The sequence below is a fragment of the Triplophysa rosa genome, linkage group LG24 (genome assembly GCF_024868665.1).
Source record: "Triplophysa rosa linkage group LG24, Trosa_1v2, whole genome shotgun sequence".
NCBI classification, from domain to species: domain Eukaryota; kingdom Metazoa; phylum Chordata; class Actinopteri; order Cypriniformes; family Nemacheilidae; genus Triplophysa; species Triplophysa rosa.
In genome coordinates this window covers 4,674,578-4,690,412 of record NC_079913.1, presented here as the reverse complement: position 1 = coordinate 4,690,412, position 15,835 = coordinate 4,674,578, and positions in this window count along the sequence as shown.

Genomic DNA, 15,835 nt, shown 5'->3' with positions numbered 1-15,835 from the left:
ATCTGTAGCCGGGCATAGAGTTAGATCTTCATCTGAAAGCTTTCATCTTTTTCTTCCCTGCTAAAGACAGCTGCATCCTAGAGCTGCTCAAAATAACCTCAGTCGTGCCAATCAAGTACAGAGAGCTGACACGCGCGCACACACACACGTATTAGGGCACCAGAGATTTTGGTATATGTGCCCAAGAAAGAAAGAAAGAAAGAAAGAAAGAAAGAAAGAAAGAAAGAAAGAAAGAAAGAAAGAAAGAAAGAAAGAAAGAAAGAAAGAAAGAAAGAAAGAAAGAAAGAAAGAAAGAAAGAAAGAAAGAAAGAAAGAAAGAAAGAAAGAAAGAAAGAAAGAAGCAAGGTCACACTCTGCTGGATGTCGTATGTCAGTGACATCACCTGTCATGACCTGGCAGACTAACACGATTGGCCCAAGGTGAGATGGGCAGAGGCGGGACACGAGGGAAGAGCTCTGCCCTCCCACTGAAACTTCCGGCCTCTACGGTCACAAGACCATCTGTTTACAGACACACAAAAACACTCACACACACCTGATGACAATGTCACATTTCAGTGAGGAACATTACACATTCGGACTCATATTCTAACACATCAAGTAAACACAGAAATCGTTTAAAAAGTCAACCTAGATAGAAAAATACAGCAAAAATAAACAATAAACAAATGAAATAAGTTAACAAAACAATAAATTTAACCCTGCTGGTCACAACATTTACAAACATTACTGTGTCAACAATCTTTCCTGCTGTTGGAGTTATATTCCTATCAATCATAAACTTTAGAAAACGATACGATTTTAAAACCTGTCTGAATCGAATCAATCTGTCTGTCCTTACGCACTCTCTGTAAAATTACAAAGCAAATTCTGAAGCTTTTCGGCTAACTTGGAGGTCCTTTGAGAAATCTATTCCTCTCCAGAGAAAGAAGTCTGTGATTGCTGTTTATTATTTTCTCGCAATGCTCCTCCCCATTTATTTTGACCTTTGCAGAACACAAGAAATAAAGCTAAACTTCTTGTTTTGCTGTCTGGTGTACTTTTTATTACAGATTTAGACCTTTTTCCAACTTTCTTGGTTAATAAGAACTTCTGGCATCATATCCAACAAGAAAATAAAATGAAATCAATAAGGAGAGTCTAGACTGCTCAGAACAGCCACTGAGTGCGTTTACATGCACAAAATAAACGGATATCTATAAAAAATCAGCTTAAAAAGAAACCTGTTTTCACGTGTTTACATACACAGTAATAAACCGGCTAAGCAGGGAACCGTGTTTACATGGAAGTTTGAGACTTGCCGGGTTTCTCACGTGCAGTGACGTCATCGTCGATAGTCTGTTTAGTAATTAAAATGCAGTGGGAAAATGGTCAGAAGCTGGATATTTATATCTCCTCTCATGTCCACAGTACATGCATATGCAACAATAGTTCTTCATTTTGACGTTTCTACATCAACTGCATGATTCGAGAGCGGAATTTTATGCGTTATTTTACTATAACTTCCATTTGGGACTTTTACTATAGCGCTGTCAGACATGCGCACATAAACAAAACTGAGAGAAAACCAGTAAAGGCGTTTACATGCAGCGTGAAATCGAAGTAATCGGCAAAAAACTACGCCGCCAAAACTACGTTTTGCTTACGCCGTTTATGGGCTTTCCCCGATAAAAGAAAACCGTTTTACGCGATTAAATGACTTAAGCCTGGCTCAGATTACAGGATTCTCGGCCAGAATTTACCCCGATTTCCCCTCCCGAGAATCTTTGAAAAAATCGGGTCCAGAACCTCGATCGGGTCCGAGATTCGGCCCAGATTATCACGTAATGTGAGGCGTTCACAGATCGAATCTTACACCTCCCGATCTGCTCCGAGAGAAATCGGGGCCGCCCCGATCATATCAAACATGTTTGATATTTAGGATTTTAAATCGGGGTGATGACGTTGGTACTTTCGCAACAGCCAATGAGAGGCACATCTGCAAGGTGACTGACAGACCTTTAAAAATGTCGACCGCGAAAGCTCCTGCAAGGGTACGTTGGACAGCGGAGATGGAGGAACAACTTGTGGCAACAGCATGATTGTCCATATAATGTATCCTCCAAAACATACCACAACCGCACAGATAAGGAAAAGAGCTGGGGAGAAGTCGCGTCGGTTTTAAATGTACCGGGCAAGTTAACTGCTAACGCGCAGCTTGTAGTTTCGTTCAACAGATTATTTGGCTATAGGCATACAGATAACATGCGTTTATGTGTTTGTTTTTATGCTGTATCTTATAATCACATTGGCATTCACCTTTATTCTCGGCAGCAACTATTTTTTTTCTTCCGTTATTTATTAACATTAAACTTAAGCGGCTCGCCCAAAGCACATTCATAACTTCAGCCCTAGCAAAAAGCATTATAGCACCCCCTGCTCAAAATACGTTCCCGCGGTTTTGGACAGACAGACAGAGAATCATTCAGAGAGCGACAGAGACGTTACACAACCGTTGCCAGGTGAGATCACGTGAAATTAACTTTGCGATGTCCCTTTGTTTACTTCTGTTTCCCGGTGAGATGATTTAAGAGGCGTCCTCTGGTATGATAATCTTAATATTATCCTGTAGTTTGGGTGTTTTAGGATGTCTTTTGATGTGCAATTATGAAATAAAAAAACTCCCAATCAAACTTTCTAAATTTTTATTTTTGCACTTGCTACCTTTAGGCTTATTTATAAACACAACTTTACACCCCAACGTTTTCTTATCTGGACATTTCACATTCATAAATGCAAGTTTACAAAGGGCAAACCTATTTTTGTAGTGCTTGAAAAAGAGATTCAAATGTAGATGTGATGTCAACATCTAAAAATAGTAAACCCATTAAAACGGTTACTATTAGCTCCTTTTACAAAACTGCATATCCTATGGATATGTAAAATATGTGTAATTTAGTTGTACACTGATGAGTGTGAGCTTGTTTAAGATTTTAAATAAGAGAATCTGTCAAGATTCTCCTTATGTGTGTGCTGCAACCAGAATTTTTAATCTTTCCGGATTTTAAAACTCCTGTAGTCTGAGCCAGGTTTAAGATTTTAAATAAGAGAATCTGTTAAGATTCTCCTTATGTGTGTGCTGCAACCAGAATTTAAAATCTGTCAGGATTTTAAAACTCCTGTAGTCTGAGCCAGGTTTAAGATTTTAAATAAGAGAATCTGTTAAGATTCTCCTTATGTGTGTGCTGCAGCCAGAATTTGAAATCTGTCAGGATTTTAAAACTCCTGTAGTCTGAGCCAGGCTTTAGGCCGTGTTCACGCTTGACTTCTTTTTTTTGAAGCTGCCAGCATTTGTTTTACATTATAATCGTATGGAGTTATCCACGAGCGCTTTTTTAAACGCCACACCCCGCGTCTTTTCTGCAGCGCCTTTTTAAGTTGAAAAAAGTTCAACTTTTCTGAAGAAAACGCCCTACGTCAAACATCTTTTTTGACAGCTGACCAATGACAAGCGAGTAGCGAGACCTGTCGTTTCCATAACAACATGCGAGGAAGGTGATTGGTCGAGCAGGATCCTTCTCTAAAAATAAAATGGCGGCCCAAGCGCTGCTTTGAACATATTTTTTATATGAATTGAAGTTTATTTTTCACCTTTTAATAACTTTCGATTTCATTTCTAGTGAGAAATTAGTACTTTAGTTTTAAAATATGTGGTTGGTTTTTGCAAAGACGGTCTCTGTTTATAATTCAAATAGACTTCCGTTACTCTGCCTATATGAATCCTGTGTGCTGAGCTGCCTTCATGCACAAACGCTGACAGCTTTTCTTTTTATTAAAAAAGCACACGTCAACTTTTTCTTGTCAAAAAAGACATCAAGTGTGTTCATGGCCTTACACGTTATCAGTTTATTAAGCATAATCGGAGTAAGACTGTGCATGTAAACGCACTCACTGTCGCCGTTGTCAAGTATAATTCTCCATAATAGGAACATTTCAATGATCACTTAACACCCTTTCATTAATTGATGAAAATATCGTTCCGGGAACAAGTAAGAATGTTTAAATTCATTAAACCCTCATTATATCTACTGTTCTAGTTCACCAATTTCACAAATTAACAAACCACAAATGACCAAACAAACACAATATCCAGGTCTAAAAAGATCCAACTGGGTTGCAAATAAAACTGTGTTTAAGCCTGCTCTGTATTCACACTAATTCAAGTTTAATTTGTATTCAACTTCAAATTAAGCACCCAGAGAAGAGGATTCGTACCGACATGGCAGGTATGGTTTGCGGGAACATGTGTATGCATGAGATTGTGGGTGTGTTCCAATAACGCTGAAGTTCACATATGCTGCTGTCCTCGTGTAGCATATGGCCTGTCCCTGGTGCTGGTGGGGAATCCTGTATCTTTGTCAGAGCTGGCAACAGGACACAAGGAGTGTGAAGGCGGGTGGGTGTGTGTGTGTGTTAGGTGAACCAATGCATACTTATTTTGCTAAACTTGTAAAATTTCGCAAATGTCATAAAACCTCAAAAAATGACAGATTACCAAATGGGCCAAGTACTATAAACTTAAATTAAGTTTAAGAGTTTTAGTGACACAATACACACTACTTGTAAAAAGCTGCAAAAGCACTTTAACCAAACCAGAATCGGTCAATCCCCACTAACTGCTATCATTCCTTTGCACAACCTTCATGCATTTTACTAGCCCAAAGAGAATCTATGTAGAAATGACACAAGAGATTATTAAGCAAGGAAACTAATTGTATGGCTGTCATTATGTGTAACCCGAATGTCCTTCTGAATAACACCATATTGCAGGTAAACTCACGATTCGGCCACAGTACAGTGCATAAAATACACTCTTTTAATATGGATGAAAGTGAGTGCACAATGCGACACACAAATGTACCAGACACACACTTGTATGCAAGATGCTTGACGAACAGACAATGACCCTTGTGCTTTGTCAGGGGTCACTATGTGTTCCTCAAGGGCCCTACACTGATAGACAGAACTGCTTTCTGAATGTGTGTGTGCTTGGCATAGAGGATAATTGCATTGACAACAGCCAGGCTCTGTCTGGCCCCTTATCTCTCACTGTCGGCATAATAACGTGTGGAGTATGTCATTCCCTATCATCTATCTTAAGCTCTTAAACACGCACGCACGCACGCACGCACGCACGCACGCACGCACACCATTATGAGTTTAACCGCAGTGAGAAGCCAAAAACAACATCAGTCTTGGGAAAACAGGGCTTTTCTCTTTTTAGCTACACCGTTTCCGTCCATCTCTGTTGGGTGCATAATCTTTTTTTCTTCGATTTTATTACAAAACAGTCCAAATACCCGCAGACAGGTCTGTTATCAGCTGAGTGCTAATTGGCTGGTGAAGTAGCATTCACGATTCAATTCTTTCTCTCATTTTTTCTCTCTTTTCCCCTCACTCAACAGATTATTTTTTGTCCCATTTCACGCTCGTCACTCCAGCACTCTTCGCAGTCACCCGGTTGCCGTGAGTAACGGCGGCTTATCTTCATACTGTGGCGACAGTCACATGACATGCCGCATTGTACATGTGTGTATAAGACTGAGAGTAGGTGATGCTCTATAAATATATTCCTTTCTATAAATACTAGTCTGCATTAATGAATTTATATTACAATAAATGTTTCTTTGTAATGTTTTAGTCCCTCATAGAGGGATTTTCGACTCTAAGCATGACGTCTGAGCCATCTAAAAAACAAATAAAGGTCAGAAATAAAGTACTGATTGTTTAACAGAGACTTGGATATCTGGTGTATTAGCATACATCTATATTCTCTTTTTACAAAGTGACAAGACAACAAGTCTGTGGATTGTGGGCGGTAGAAATATAAACAGCTAAAGGCTTCGCAGACTTTCTACCAGACAATCCATGTGACCACTTCTGAGATTCATGGTTCCAGTTCATTGTTTGAAGTCTCATCATTTTTTATTGCGATAGCCTCCGCCTTGTTGACGACTTGTATAGCAGAATAAAACGCCACAGGGAACAAAACATTCCCTTACTCATCAGTTTTCTCTACGTGTTCCTTCATGCCTTTAGACTCCCTGTGGTCCAAAAGAGCAGAGCTGTTGTGATCATTACTGAGTGGTTTTAAATTCAGTCCGTCTTAAATTCAGACCTCAGGGGTCCTTCTGGGTCCCGCGGTCAGCGCACCTATTCTTGTAAAGAGACCCCGGGCGACCCTGAGGGGAGTTCAGTCACAGCTGGGAGGAACCAGGACCCGTGAGTCCAGGTAGGAGAAAATTTTGAAATTTGAGATGATGGAATGCAAGTTGAAACAAAAATATTACAGGAAGGACAGTCAGCACATTATGAGCTCCTCAAGCAAAAAACAGAATTGTTGAATAATAAAGGACTTCTCGCATTGAAACTGAAACCTGACCGCTCTCATCTTTTTAAACTCAAGTCCTCTGCTTTCCTTGCACAAATCCAGCACGCACGCCGCTATCAAATGTTTCCAGGAAGCGATTAGTTTCGATCCCGTGTGAGATTTGGAACGCCGCAATGGCGCTGCAACAATGGGAAACTATTCAGGCTGGCTCAAGATGAGTTAGAACAGCCTCTGTTCTCAGAAAGGGCACCAGGCACTTTGATTCCACGCTGCGTGTGATGTCTACCTCCGGAAAGCAAACACAGACGGAGGGACTGCTAATGTCGTGATATGATTACTTTCTCAGTCAGAGTCTATTCTGACACACATTTCAAAGTATTTGGCTTAATTTCATACCCAACAATAAGGGAGGAGTTCTCCACAAGCAGAATACAAAAATATTCTCATAAGAAACAAAAGAACTGAAGCACGTGTGCACCCATTGCCAACAAAGCACAGACATATGACTCAGTTTCACTTATCAAGTGCGGTTCATGTCCGGCATTTTTTAGCGCTGGGACTGCTCCATCTATCAGTTTCAAATGATCTCCAAATCCAGCATTTTATCCACTGTTAATATAACATCCATCACTAAAATGCCGTGAACAAACAGACACACCTCAACTTCTCTCACTATCGCAAGAGTAACGAGCTGCAGCCAATCTTGACGCACACAGCCAATCTTGACTGTAAGCGGGTCTTTCCTATCGCTATCGATCTTTCCTATCGTTGGTTGACGCGTGGGCGGGCTATTTCTTTCGCGTTGCCTTGGGCGTGCTTTACCGGGAGAATTGCCCAATAAGGGACTAAGAAAAGTTGTTACGAAACGGATTTTCATGTTCGAAAAAAACTTTACGAAACCTATACAAACTCTGGGGGAGTGTATCGAGCACAGAAATACTACGTCATATGTACAAGTCGTTATTTGACAAGTATCAAGCATGAGAAGACAGCGCGTTTAACATGGTAAAGAAGTCAGAATGCATGAAACACCGTTGCACATCCCCTTTAAGCACAACTCATTAAGTAGATGCCAGATCTTTCATCCATTTCATTTTAATGGAATTAGAGGAAGGTGGTGGTAAACCTCCCACAATGCCTCCTCCACGTCTGGACCCTCACACCAGTCTCGGACAGTAAGATGCATTGCGGGATCGTTGATTGATTTCAATGACAATGCGCATTTCAGGACACCTGGCTGAAATGATGTGCATACAGATCTTGAGAAGCAGTTTTATGAGTGGAGCAGGTAACTGCAGCCTGTGAGGTGAATTATTACCCTATTCTCTGGTTTTATAACCCTCTTCTCTCTCTCTCTCTCTCTCTCTCTCTCTCTCTCTCTCTCTCTCTCTCGCTCTCTGCATCTCTGTTAGAGTTCCTCATTGTCAATCTCTGAGTGGCAGACGTCTTTATCTTGCCAATAGGGCCACGCGACAGTCAGGATTTTGTGTATGAGAGTGAACAAACATCACAATCTTCCTCCCCCACGTCGAGAAATCCTTTTTCATAAAACCGCTGGAAACTAAAACGGCGTGCCGTGGAAAGCAACAATGCCAGGGCAGATAAAAACCTCAATTCTTTTGGACAAAGAGATGCCGCAACATTTGGAACTTTAAACAAATAACAAAAATATCAGTCTGACTTGAAAATCAAAGTTCAAATCACAACAGGCCACAAATGTTTGTATCTCAGGCTGGATTTATACAGCCAATCAATACTGAGCTTTCTGTACTGACATCCGCAACAATCATGATGTGAATCATGGAGGGAATACATGCATGAGAGCGATAAGAGCAAGACAAATTAAACACATCAAGACTCTTATATTCGACAGCTCTGCACACAATTTGTATTCATCTATAAAACTAAAGTACTTAAAAACTGCCTTTAAAGCAAAGGTTTTTAGAAGCCTGGAGAAACAAATTCATTTTAAATGTGTCTAGATGTTTTAAATATATAGGAATATACAAATAAAACTGATATACCTGTCTAACAGAAACCAAAACCTTCAAGCACATAAGGCAAATAATCATTTAGACCATTTGCAATAATGGCAAATGCTTTATATATTGGCCTCTACATTAACATCTTTATTTATTCATGGGTGTAATCCTAGTGTGATAGGCTGAAGCAACATTTTCACTCTCTAAAATGAGCCTCATAAAGCACGATGCCAACAGCTGTCCCTAAAACACTAAAACCTGCCTCACAGGTCTAGAACTCATCGACCCCAAAATCCTCCCCCCACCATTACAGCATCCCTGGACGCGGGCAAGTGACGGTACGTCTGCGTCTGGCCCGAGGGTCGGTCAAGACACATTTCAGATTTATAGTAAGGTGGTGGTGAAAAACCTTTGGTGCAAAGATGCTGATTGTGATGTGTGAGTGACATCAATAAAATGTCTATAGAATTTTCCATAAAACTTTGTGATGATTTAGGGACGTTTAGTAGATAGAAACACTTTACACTCCTTTTTAGATTTTAGATATTCTGTCTAAAATTTGTAAAAATAATTACAAATATATTGAGAATTTTAGTTTTTGTTCATTTGCAAATGTGTCCATATTTTAAAATAAGGTTGGATAGATTAGTAAATGTATTTTTAGTAAATAAAGCTAACATACATCAAGAAATCTTAATTAAAAAATGTAAAATTTTAAGATGCATTATGAACAGTGAGCACACTTCATAATTGCATCTCAACATAAAAAAAACTTTGTTAAAAAGCATAAATGACTTCTAAATATACAGTACAATAAGCCCATAAATTATCTATTTTTAAAAGCAGGTGGCACATCTTTTTTTTGACAGCGCACATGTTTGCTATCATTCACTTTGCGCTCTGATTGGCTGTGACAGCACATCAATGCCTCGGTGTATGACACCCATCACATCAGCACAACAAATCGAGCGTCTGCGTGCTTCTACCACACTCGCATACACGCAAACGGTGGTCTGTACACTTCTGATATTGATGTCTATTGACAGCGATCGATCCCCCTGTCCCCCCTCCTCCAGCCTCCATCCTCCACACCTCTCCCCCTGCCCCTCCATCTCTATTTTTCCCGTTATCTCAGGGCTACAGACGCAGATAGATTCAGCATTACTGATCAAATACAGAGCAATAGCACATTTTCTCCATGTCAATGTCAAGTGGATTCATACTTATCCATATACAAAATACTGTATATATATACACAGTACATCAGAGCAGCAATGTTCAAATAGCATATGTGCTTTTTATGTAAACAGCACAGTTATTTAATCTCATTTATTAAAACTCAAAGTAAAGATGTACATGAATATTCTGCTAGAGCACATATACAAGGCGCTTACATACAGTACATAACCCATGCTGTGTCCCACTTTGCACAACAAGTGTCCCAGATCATACAAATAGTAAACCAGGGCTCATCAAGCAATGGCCTGCCAACCAAGTCCCGCCCTTTAATCATTCTGTACGACCCTCTGACTGATTTTGGTGAAATCTCAGCACCGCCCGATACATCAGACCTCTCTCAGTGCGAAACTCAGTTCAAAAGCACTCAGCAGTCATCAGTTCTCATAACTACTTTTTCCAATCACTAGCAGTATAGTGTGATAAAACGCTTTCATGTCATGTACAGTGCACACACTACATAGAGCTGTGGGGGAAAAAAGAGATCACTCATTTTCAGCTTTTCTGAATGTATAGGAACATGTTTTAAGTAAAATGATAATTGTCATTTCATTCTGTAAGCTAGTGACAACATTTCATTTCTACAAAGAAAAGAAACGAAAAGAAAATAATGTTTTTATTTGTCATTTGAGAAAGAGCATAACACATTAGTGATCAAAACTGTCTCCACACTTTACACCGATTTGCAACGGCAAGCTATTAATAATGATTTTTTGAATTTGAGCTGTGATTTCATAAGAAATGTTAAAAGTTTGACAGCATTTAACTTTAACCCACCTAAAGATATCTATGTCAAGTTAGGGTTATGTTTATACAGAAACAGCAATATAGAGGCAAAAATATAGCTTTTTATTAGTAGCTATGTTTTTGAATGGCTGCTAGACTGTAGCTAAACTACTTTTAAATAAGCAGCTCGTATAACAAGCTCAACCCTTCTTGAAATGAAGTTACCGACACACAATCACATCCGCCGTAAAATAACAGACAGGAAAATTGGGTAGCTAACGTCAAGGCTTTCTAAACAGCAACGGCAGATGTTATTTCACAACGCTAGCAAGAGACCGCAGACACAGATGTTCACGGGTGCAAACTCTCACATCTCTGTGCCTAAAATGTCTCCTTCCAGGTGTGACCCAGCCGGGCAACATCTGGATTCCAATAACACCTAATTATACTCCTTATAAAGTGACCGTCCATCAACCGCTCACACTCGCTCTCCTCGGTAACCTCATACAGGGGAGAAGAGGAAGACTGATATAAATGCACCATTAGTGACATCACACAAGCATATTAATAGCTTTCTAAGTCTGTCATTAATCACACATCGGCCGACGGCCAATATGGAGAGCAAACGCTCACACAAGCTGCTTATATTAGAATCATAACAGGGTTGCTTTTCTAAATGAATGAGACAAGAAGATATCGAGCAGCAAAAAGTGTCTATATCTAAAAAGTATTGAATTTTTCACTAAAAAAGTTGTGTTGTTTTTTGGTTAAGCTTAAAATGTTTCGCTTCGTACCTTAACTTGCAATTCAATTAATTTACAATTTCTTAAAGTTCATTTTGGACTGTGGCTCCAGGTGTGTTTGTGTTGTTGTTGCTGTTATTATTATTATTGGCACATCAAAGAGTTTCCATTACAAAGAAGTGGTGCATTATGGGACACTGTAAACAACAGCAGGCCCATCCAGTCACTTTTGTTCTACGGGCAGTTTATAAACAGTAAGTTTTGTTGGTAGTGTAATGTATATGGTACTTGTTTGTGTATTTTAAAGATTTTTCTTTGACCAAACAATAAAAAACAGCCTTCGGTGTTGTTGACAGATGGTCACCGCAACAGTCAAGAGAGGAGACAAAACATGGATATACATCAGGTGGACAAATCTCATCAAGCAGGTGAAAGAGAAGTGTCAATTGTAATTTTTCTGGAGAAAGGGGGGCGGGGACACAAATGGGAAATGGAAGTTGTATAGGAAAACTTGTAAAAATTCAAAATAAAGCATGCAAAGACAAACATCTTCCCCAGGCTTCCCGATGTTGCCAAAACATTTTTAGTTTTAATTCCATCTTTCATTTCAATATTATCTATCAGCTTTACAAGATATCAGATGTAATCTTTTTGTCAGGTGATAGTGGAAAAATACTTCAGATATACAGTACATTAAAGTAGAACCAGAGCCAGAGATGTATGACGACGAAATTCAATAATACATTTACAAAAAGATATATAATTGCCAGGAATCTCTTTCAACATTTCCTTTCAGGCATTTTTTAAACACACAGGCTTCAAGAAGAGCAACTCATTTGAAGTCTATACTCGTGCAATATAACCTACTGAAAGGATGAACAGTACACAGTAATACATTTAGGTTTCTGTGATTGAATTCTGCGGTGGTGGGAGGGTGGGGTTTAAGGGATATCCCGCTACACGAAGTCAGTCATTGAGAAGACACCGAAAAGAGCTGTTGTCATCCATCTCAATACTACAGTCAGCCACTGCATCATGGATGCGTCTCCGCTGACCTTTCGCTTTCACATCCCGGCCCTCATTGACTATTTGGAGAAATTTCCCTCGTTAAATGGCAAAGATGTCAAAGTTTTAATAAGATGCTCTCGGTGCAATAAAGGTCACAATATACTGTTTTGGATGCGTCGTGTTATGAAATATAATAAAACCAGACACGATGTATAACTCAGAAAATGAGTAAAAAATACAGTAAAATGCATTATAAAGAATACTAAAAAAAATAACATTACTGAAGATGGTAGGAACAGTCAAGAATAAAAATGTTATTTTTTTCGATTTATTTTTGTTAGACTATTACTGGAAACGTTGAAAACATTAATGAATGCACTAGAGACAAGTTGAAGTTATTTAGAGTATACGAGTCTCAGAAACACCTACAGACGTGTAATTATTAAGACCTTCTCCAGATTCCTCAAAATGCTAGATATGTCAAGATCAAAGTTCAATTACATGAAGAGAGAGACATCGGGTCTTCCAAAAACAAGAGAAAGTGGCGTTGTAAACTAAAGACTACAAACCAACACCAAATAATGTCGACATGATGACAATTCAGTCAACAAGAGTGATCATGTCAAAGCTCTTTCCCACCCTAAATTTCTGAAAGCGCATGAATTCTGACACTTTGTGAGGATTCTGTATCATTTCCGTGTGTGTGGTCTGATGAGTGCCATGATGAGAAATAACTACCTTTCCTCCTTTTGTTCGCTGTATCATCTCCGATTCAACGGAGGACTCATTACCGGCCAGCGCGGGTACGGCAAAGCACTGTCTGTGGCAAATGATCCCCCCATGGCTCACATATTACACTTAGATGACACATTTAATCTTGCTCTTTATTGAGACTTGGTAGACTTGTAGTAGTAATCTGAGCCATAAATATGCACAGAAATAAATGCCTATAGAAAACTAGGTTCTCTGTACATACATGTACAAGCCTACACTTGGGAAAGCAGGTCACATCGTAACAGGTCTACACCTACAGTACAGTTTTTGCATCAATTACAGGTCAAATCGGAGGATTTGTTGAATGCCAGGCCTCTACAGTATATATTTCACAAATAAAACAGCTAAACAAAACAATCACAGTCAACTAAATGACAAGGGTGTTTCCAAAGATGAAAGAGTGGCAGTCCCAAATATTATGAAAACTGAAATCAAACAATGTGATAAAGCACAATCCAACACCGACACAAAGAAACAGTCATGTCCAAAAAGAAAATAAGCTTGATAATGATTTGTGAGCGAGTACTCGGCTCTGTTTAATTAAAGCCGAACCGTTGTCTGCAACCATCATTATACCTGCAGGATTCCCTGAGGATTTGTTAACTAATGGTCTGAAAAGGAGGTGACTGTTATTAATAGCTGAAAAAAAAGGTGTGTGTAGCGTTTTACTGTATTGCAGTGATTTCTGAATATTGCACCATATTCTTTGAACAACATAAAATACTTAGTGCACAAACTATTTTTACTCAATTCATATATTAATGTCTATAAAAAACTAATGCGCTGCTTGTTGATAGTGTAAGGTTAATGTGTCCCAAACGTCTTTCAGAAACATGTGTCCAGCTAAACATGAATTTAGATTAGGCTAAAAAAAACCCAGACCACCTCTTTTCAGAAGCCCACTGTCAGATCAGACTGAAAGCTGCAGGAAAAAGAGCTTGACTATAACAATGACAATGAAAGTATTAATGGACAGTTAAAGCACATGGTTTCAAACATAAGTAGCGTGGGTAGGGTAGATTAACCATTTTTACATTAGGTTTCTACTAGGTATTTTAAAGTCAATGATCCATCAAAAGATTTCACTTGTGACATCAAGGTTTAATGTGCATGTTAAATATAAAACCTTTTTTCCTTTCCTACATGTTAGTGCAATCTATGAAGTATTTTAGGACTCCTAATAATCCCCACCCTCTGAATTGGCTCTATCTCTCTCCTACCTAGCTGGTGTGTGGCGAGCGCACTGGCTGCCGTCGCATCATCCAGGTGGATGCTGCACACTGGTGGTGGTTGAGGAGAGACCCCCCCTATATGACTGTGAAGCACTTTGGGTGTACAGCAATACACAATAAAGCGCTATATAAATGCCTCATTCATTCATTCATTCATTCATATGAAATCATCTCCTGACCATATTAAAACAGGTTCCCTGTCCTCCTAAAGATATCAAAAGACAACCCATAAATAACTCTTGGACATCAATATTGAAAACTGTGTATAAAATATATTTAAAGATTCAGAGCAGCAAAACATTCTCCTCTGGGCTTAATTCAAGTGGAGACATTTAATTGTAATGCCACAGCGAGCCAAACCCCATTACCCAACATCAGACCTCAATGATGCTCCATGCCTACATAGGAGCAAATTCTCATAGCCATTGTTGCAATATTCAACAGAAAGCTTTCTCAAAAAGCGGAAGATCGGTGGATTAATAGTTTTGAAACTAAATGTCCAACAAGCACAAATAGACCACTTTTGATATGTAGTGCACACTGATGTAATAGAAAAGGTAACAGAGGTCACTGTTGTCCATAAAGCACTGATCAGTCCTGGTCAGAGCAAATGTCTTACACACACACATACTGTACACATCCTGTGGAGAAAGTCGTGACATTTGCTGTCCCTCTATGAAGCCTCCGAGTTCTTCTAACAGATGGTGACTGCCTGTGAGACTATCTTAATATCATGATTTAGACATGCATACATATACCGCCAAACCACTTTACATCCCTGCCCAGCAGGACACTCGATTATACACAGACACACTATGCGGCAAAAAAACTCTTTACATTCTCTTAATAACAGTCTGATTAGCTTTATTAAATCAACTCTCAAAAGACTAGCATCCCCCACGCACACACATTTCTAACTATAAAGTAATTACCATTGACAGATACACTGTTGAAGTGAAAGATACACAACATTATGAGTCTGCACTACTTATTAGAAATGGATAACTCCATTACTTTGGGGAAACAATGGGATGGTAGACCCAAAAGGTCATGATAAAGGTGGACCACAAAAGGATGCAGGTTGCCAGGCGACAACCACACTTAGATGATGACATAACATGATGCAGCTCTACTGCAAAACATGGTGAACGTGATGTGTATCGCCTAAAATTGATTCGATAGATTATGATGTTTGTACATAGAGGCTATCAACAAATACAACAATTAATTTGGAACTATATTTAACTGTTTGTAATCATATTTGAGCACTAAATCAAATAATTATATTTTTATTCAATATTTTCCATTAAACTCATTGCATTCTAGGATTTTTTCTCGGCATAAACGACACATAATTCTGTATATTTGCCAAAATCAAAGCAAAAGGTGCGTTTCCGATAAGAAGACCTTCTATCTCTTTAAACGTTAAGCTTACGTTTTGCAAAAAACCTTGAGTCTCAACGTCCATATGTGTACTGAGAGACAACCTGAAAGTCATGCCCTAACCCTGTTGGGTCACCAACCACCTCATGCGGCGGAAGAAACACCGTGTCCGCAGTAGAGCTCGCAGGGTTCAGATCTATTCCTGGAGCCGGGCATCAATGACATAAAATACCCTCTGGGCAACTATTACTGACACTATTTATAGAGCAGTGCATTTCTAATAATATCCAACCCGCCCTCAAGACCAGATCTTACATACAAGCTCAACAGACACCCTTGACCGTTCCTACACAGACACAATCACTTCTGCATCTCGTCTCT